General features: G+C 42.5%; 1 protein-coding gene across 1 annotated transcript in view; it reads left to right on the top strand.

The window, feature by feature from the left end:
- Positions 1-226: 226 nt before the first annotated feature.
- The window catches only part of LOC123760250 (non-lysosomal glucosylceramidase), a 60,620-nt gene continuing 53,579 nt past the window's right edge, over positions 227-7,267 (top strand). Inside the window, exon 1 of the mRNA XM_069338415.1 lies at positions 227-338. The gene's annotated coding sequence lies outside the window, so the exon portion shown is untranslated. The remainder of the gene's footprint in view (positions 339-7,267) is intronic.

A 7,267-nucleotide genomic window follows, 5' to 3' on the forward strand; every position in this document is an offset into this window, starting at 1 on the left:
ATATAATAATAGGAATAAAGTATTTGAATTTGAATTAATAACTAATTAATGTAATAGCCTATTCTATAAAGTTTTAGTGGAAACTTATTTTAAACCAACATATCATTACAATATAATGATTAATAAAAATAAGTAAGAATTTGCACGAATATATTTGTATAATATACAAATTCTCTATCATACAACTTTTAAATATCGAACTTAGACAACGGATATCATCAGTTGGTCAGGAGACGCCAGGCGAGAAAGACGTGTCGACGTCAACTCCAACGCCATATTACTTCCACTGTCTTTATCGTTACTTGTCACTAACGAGCAACTTGGATAAAATGCCGAAGGTATGTATTGAGTTATCTGAGCAATTTAGTGTAATCACTGAGGATGTCGCTAATTTTATTAATATATTCTTGAGTAGGGATCAACGTATGCTGCTGTCTTGTCGGCTTTTCTTATTTTTTCTTATTGTTACACCTTCCAAATTTTTAAGGTGCTGCTTCCTTGAGTCGTTGGGTTAAGATTGTTGATGAGTATGTTCCTCGTTTTTTCTTCGCATCTGTTAGTAGTTCAGCCTCAAGTGTGTCAGTGGCGATGACTTTTTGGTGTCTTCTGACTTCTTCTGACTTCACCTTCTAGTGTGTAGTCTGGTCAACACTTTACATCACTGTTCACCCTAGAAAGATTGAATGACTGTCCATCAATCAATTGCTTTTTTTGCTGATGGTGGTGTAAGACACTTGTATTTCAGGGTACAGATATAGTGGAATATCATTTCTAGCACATTGCATACAATAGCAATATTTAGTTTAATGAGATTGGCAACATTTCTACTCAATCAGTTTGCATATAGGTTACCTGCTTATGCATTGGCAACACTTTATCCACTACATACAGCACTAGTCAGTTTATCTTTAAGTAGTAAGGATGATGTTGGATCTTTTATCACCTTGGAAGTACTGAGCTGCTCAGTTCTTTCACATATGGTTGGGAGTTTCAGCTCCTCCCTCGTGTTGATGATTCTTGTGCATCTGGGGGCTCTAAAAATTATCCTCATTTGGCTTCATTTTGGATTTTCTATAAAGCTTTCAGCCTATTGCTAGGGAGACAAATAAGGTGCAGGGCATGGTAATTGACTAGTGACCTGACCTTGAATCAACAACAGGACACGTAGCGTCACTACCACTCCCGGTGTCAACAACAGGACATGTAACGTCACTACCACTCCCGTTGTCAACAATCCCGAAGTTGTACTTCAGCTTTTGGTCTCTTTATTATAATAATATTATAATATACAAGTGATACAGAAACAGGAATTATAAGGGAGAAAGCACTAAGCCAGGATGATTATATAGCTCTTTATTATATTATTATAATTATAATTCTATAGTTTATTATACAGAAATATTTCGTTTTACAGAAAAATACAGAAAATACACTTTATTATATGGAAACACAAGTAAATAATTATCAAAAGAAGGCGCCATGCCGGGAAGGACCTTGGGGCATATTGAGGAGTGTTCCAGAGACGCGACACAGGTCTGTGGAGGTGTTTACAAGATCCTCTCATTACTCTGGTGAACAACTTTACCATTCTCTGTTTGAGTGACTTTATAGGTCTAACTTCATCACTGTTGCTCATGTCGATGGGCTGTGTGTTCTGTTCGGAATGGACTTTTTCTATGGTTACAGGTCTAGCCATGCATCCGGTGATCGGCCTAACACCGGATAGAGCTTCATCCCTGGTGAGGATAAGGGTTGCTGTTGCGCTCCAAGACAGCTTTCTCTGCTGCGAAAGTTATATTGGTGTATTGGAGGATATCATCTCCGATTATGTACTCCTCGTCATAAGACTGCATGATGTACACATCTGTGTGGAATGTAAGACCTTGGAATTTTATTTCTGCGTTCCGAATAACGTGTTTTGTTCGTAATATTTTTCCGTGTAAATTTTCCACTTCTTCCATTGCACACGATTCAATTTTAAGGCCCAATTTTCTGGCACGACGTCTGCTGATGCTTGTTATGGGCGAGCCAGTGTCCAGAAAAGCCGTAGATCTCTTGCCGTTGATTTTGGTTTTGAGTCTGATTCTATCGTAGTTTGTGACAAAGTACTTCGTGTTATCCTCCAGCTTGTGCTTCTTCACTGGCCGCATTATTAGTCGGGGATTTGTCAGGTCATTAATTATTGAGCAGTTATGTGCAACTAAAATATCCATGCCCAGTAAGGCATCATGTACAGGTAAATCATCGACATAGATCTCTGCATCCAGGGATAAATGTGCTTTCCGGAAATAAGGTTTAGCTTTCAGGACCCCCGTGTAGAAGTTTGAGAAGTCCATTGACTTCCACTCGTTATCATTTATGTCTATGGACTCCATTTTATCTAAACGCTTAAAATCCTTGCCCATTACGGCCTCCAAGCCATGTTCCTACATAAAGGGAACCGTGACGAGGGTGTCGGGTGAGCCGCTGTCCACTAGGAAACGAACTCGTTGGCCTTCTAGCCGTAAAGATACAAATAATTCACAGCCGACTCGGTCAAGAGGGACCGACACCTCTCTTGATGCTCGTTCCTTATGCCCCATTGTTCCTTGTAGGTTTTATACATAATTGTCGTTAGAAAACCTTACCTGATCTTATATCCGTGATACAATTTATTTAGTTAGGCGGTAATAGTGTTTAGTTAGGCTGCAATAGTGTTTAGTTAGAAATAATTAATATTGTTGTAATTCATATAACTGCCAGTAAAGTCGTCCAGGAGAGTGTCACTAGGTGGACCTGGGCCGCATAGTAGAGGTGATCCTCTAGGCTTGGTTGGTGCCTTTTGGTAATTTTTATTTTGAGTTTCTTTATACCCGAAAGAGCGGACCAGGAGCTGGAGTAGAACTTCATGGTGAGGATTCATGGTTATTGTCAACGGGAAGGGAGGGGGACAATCAAGAGAAAGCGCCAAGCCAACACGATTATACAGTATAGCACTCCCTGTTGTTGACAACAGGAGTGGTAGTGACGCTACATGTCCTGTTGTTAAGAACGGGAGTGGTAGTGAAGCTACATGTCCTATTGTTAACAACGGGAGTGGTAGTGACGCTACATGTCCTGTTGTTGACAACGGGAGTGGTAGTGACGCTACATATCCTGTTGTTAACAACAAGAGTGGTAGTAAAGCTATGTGTCCTGTTGTTGACAACGGGAGTTGTAGTGACGCTACGTGTCCTGTTGTTGACAACGGGAGTGGTAGTGACGCTACGTATCCTGTTGTTGACAACGGGAGTGGTAGTGACGCTACATATCTTGTTGTTAACAACAAGAGTGGTAGTAAAGCTATGTGACCTGTTGTTGACAACGGGAGTTGTAGTGACGCTATATGTCCTGTTGTTGACAACGGGAGTGGTAGTGACGCTACGTGTCCTGTTGTTAAGAACGGGAGTGGTAGTGACGCTACATGTCCTATTGTTAACAACGGGAGTGGTAGTGACGCTACATGTCCTGTTGTTGACAACGGGAGTGGTAGTGACGCTACATATCCTGTTGTTAACAACAAGAGTGGTAGTAAAGCTATGTGTCCTGTTGTTGACAACGGGAGTGGTAGTGACGCTACATGTCCTGTTGTTGACAACGGGAGTGGTAGTGACGCTACGTGTCCTGTTGTTGACAACGGGAGTGGTAGTGACGCTACATGTCCTGTTGTTGACAACGGGAGTGGTAGTGACGCTACGTGTCCTGTTGTTGACAACGGGAGCGGTAGTGAAGTTACGTGCCCTGTTGTTGACAACGGGAGTGGTAATGACGTTACGTGCCCTGTTGTTGACAACGGGAGTGGTAGTGATGCTACGTGTCCTGTTGTTAACAACGGGAGCGGTAGTGAAGCTACGTGTCCTGTTGTTGACAACGGGAGTGGTAGTGACGCTACATGTCCTGTTGTTAACAACGGTAGTGGTAGTGAAGCTACGTGTCCTGTTGTTAACAACGGGAGTGGTAGTGAAGCTACGTGTCCTATTGTTAACAACGGTAGTGGTAGTGAAGCTACGTATCCTGTTGTTAACGGGAGTGGAAGTGAAGCTACGTGTCCTGTTGTTGACAACGGGTGTGGTAGTGACGCTACGTGTTCTGTTGTTGACAAGGCGAGTGGTAGTGAAGCTACGTGTCCTGTTGTTAACAATGAGAGTGGTAGTGACGCTACATGTCCTGTTGTTAACAACGGGAGTGGTAGTGACGCTACATGTCCTGTTGTTAACAACGGGAGTGGTAGTGAAGCTACGTGTCTTGTTGTTAACAACGGGAGTGGTAGTGACGCTACATGTCCTGTTAACAACGGGAGTGGTAGTGACGTTACATGTCCTGTTGTTGACAACGGGAGTTGTAGTGACGCTACGTGTCCTGTTGTTAACAACGGTAGTGGTAGTGACGCTAAATGTCTTGTTGTTAACAACGGGAGTGGTAGTGACGCTACGTGTCCTGTTGTTGACAACGGGAGTGGTAGTGACAATACATGTCGTGTTGTTAACAACGGGAGTGGTAGTGACGCTACATGTCCTGTTGTTGACAACGGTAGTGGTAGTGACGCTAAATGTCTTGTTGTTAACAACGGGAGTGGTAGTGACGCTACGTGTCCTGTTGTTGGCAACAGGAGTGGTAGTGAAGCTACGTGTCCTGTTGTTGACAACGGGAGTGGTAGTGACGCTACGTGTTCTGTTGTTGACAAGGGGAGTGGTAGTGAAGCTACGTGTCCTGTTAACAATGGGAGTGGTAGTGACGCTATATGTCCTGTTGTTAACAACGGGAGTGGTAGTGACGCTACATATCCTGTTGTTAACAACGGTAGTGGTAGTGAAGCTACGTGTCCTGTTGTTAACAACGGGAGTGGTAGTGAAGCTACGTGTCCTATTAACAACGGTAGTGGTAGTGACGCTACATGTCCTGTTATTGACAACGGGAGTGGTAGTGAAGCTACGTGTCTTGTTAACAACGGGAGTGGTAGTGACGCTACGTGTCCTGTTGTTGACAACGGGAGTGGTAGTGACGCTACATGTCCTGTTGTTAACAACGGAAGTGGTAGTGACGCTATGTGTCCTGTTGTTAACAACGGGAGTGGTAGTGACGCTACATGTCCTGTTGTTAACAACGGAAGTGGTAGTGACGCTATGTGTCCTGTTGTTAACAACGGGAGTGGTAGTGACGCTACATGTCCTGTTGGTGACAACGGGAGTGGTAGTGACGCTACGTGTCCTGTTGTTGACAACTGGAGTGCTAGTGAAGCTACGTGTCCTGTTGTTGACAACGGGAGTGGTAGTGAAGCTACGTGTCCTGTTGTTAACAACGGGAGTGGTAGTGACGCTACATGTCCTGTTATTGACAACGGGAGTGGTGCTGAAGCTACGTGTCCTGTTGTTAACAACGGGAGTGGTAGTGACGCTTCATGTCCTGTTGTTGACAACGGGAGTGGTAGTGACGCTACATGTCCTGTTGTTAACAACGGAAGTGGTAGTGACGCTGTGTCCTGTTGTTAACAACGGGAGTGGTAGTGACGCTACATGTCCTGTTGGTGACAACGGGAGTGGTAGTGACGCTACGTGTCTTGTTGTTGACAACGGGAGTGGTGCTGAAGCTACGTGTCCTGTTGTTGACAACGGGAGTGGTAGTGAAGCTACGTGTCCTGTTGTTAACAACGGGAGTGGTAGTGACGCTTCATGTCCTGTTGTTGACAACTGGAGTGGTAGTGACGCTACGTGTCCTGTTGTTGACAACTGGAGTGGTAGTGAAGCTATGTGTCCTGTTGTTGACAACGGGAGTGGTAGCGACGCTACGTGTCCTGTTGTTGACAACTGGAGTGGTAGTGACGCTACGTGTCCTGTTGTTGACAACGGGAGTGGTAGTGAAGCTATGTGTCCTGTTGTTGACAACGGGAGTGGTAGCGACGCTACGTGTCCTGTTGTTGACAACGGGAGTGGTAGTGACGCTACGTGTCCTGTTGTTGACAACGGGAGTTGACAACAAATGTAAGGTTTTGAGGCTCGGTAATGATGATAGAGTTACAAGATACGACCTTCATGGTGTTGAGATTGTGAAAGGTATCAAGACTTATGGTTAGTATTTTATTTTTTATTTTATTTTATTTGTTTATTTAGGTAAGGTACATACATACAAGAATTTTTTACAAAGATTGGTTGACTTATAGGTAGAGCTAGTACATACAATGCCTAAAGCCACTATTACGCAAAGCGTTTCGGGCATGAAAAACTTAAATGACAAGCTTAATACTAATTGAGCATAAAGAGTAGAATGAAAACAAGAAATGAAAACATAGCTGAAAAAGCAGCACAAATACAATTATGTCGACAACCAGCGCTCTTTAAAAAAAACAGACATGGGTTGACAATATAGGGGTAAGGTAGGTTACAGGGAATTTATTAGGTAGTGCTTAGTTTTTATCTTAAACTGGTTGAGAGAGGTACAGTCTTTAACATGATTGGGAAGGTCATTCCACATTCTGGGCCCCTTGATTTGCAGAGCATTTCTAGTTTGATTAAGTCGTACTCTAGGAATATCAAAACTGTATTTATTTCTGGTGTAGTGCTCATGGGTTCTGTTACAACCTTCTATGAAGCTTTTGAGATCAGGATTGGCATTATAGTTTAGCGTTTTATATATGTATAATACACATGAGAGAATGTGCAGTGACTTAATGTCTAACATATTCAGAGATTTAAGTAGGGGTACCGAGTGATGTCTGGGGCCAGAGTTGGATATTGTCCTGATAGCAGCTTTGTGTTGAGTAATTAGAGGACGTAAGTGATTTTGGGTAGTAGAGCCCCAAGCACAAATACCATAGTTGAGATATGGATAGATAACCTTCCCAACCATGTTAAAGACTGTACCTCTCTCAACCAGTTTAAGTTAAAAGCGAAGCTATACCTAATAAATTCCCTGTAACCTACCTTACCCTTCTATTGTCAACCAATGTCTGTTTTTTTTCTTTAAAGAGCGCTGTTTGTCGACATAATTGTATTTGTGCTGCTTTTTCATCTATGTTTTCATTTGTTGTTTTCATTCTACTCATTATGCTCAATTAGTATTAAGCTTGTCATTTAAGTTTATCATGCCCGAAACGCTTTGCGTAATAGTGGCTTTAGGCATTGTATGTACTAGCTCTACCTATAAGTCAAACAATCCTTGTAAATATTTATTGTATGTATGTACCTTACCTAAATAAAATTGTATTGTGTAAAATTGTATTGTTGTATTGTATTGTATAAGGGAGTAATAGAGA

The sequence above is a fragment of the Procambarus clarkii genome, chromosome 39 (assembly GCF_040958095.1).
Source record: "Procambarus clarkii isolate CNS0578487 chromosome 39, FALCON_Pclarkii_2.0, whole genome shotgun sequence".
NCBI lineage: Eukaryota > Metazoa > Arthropoda > Malacostraca > Decapoda > Cambaridae > Procambarus > Procambarus clarkii.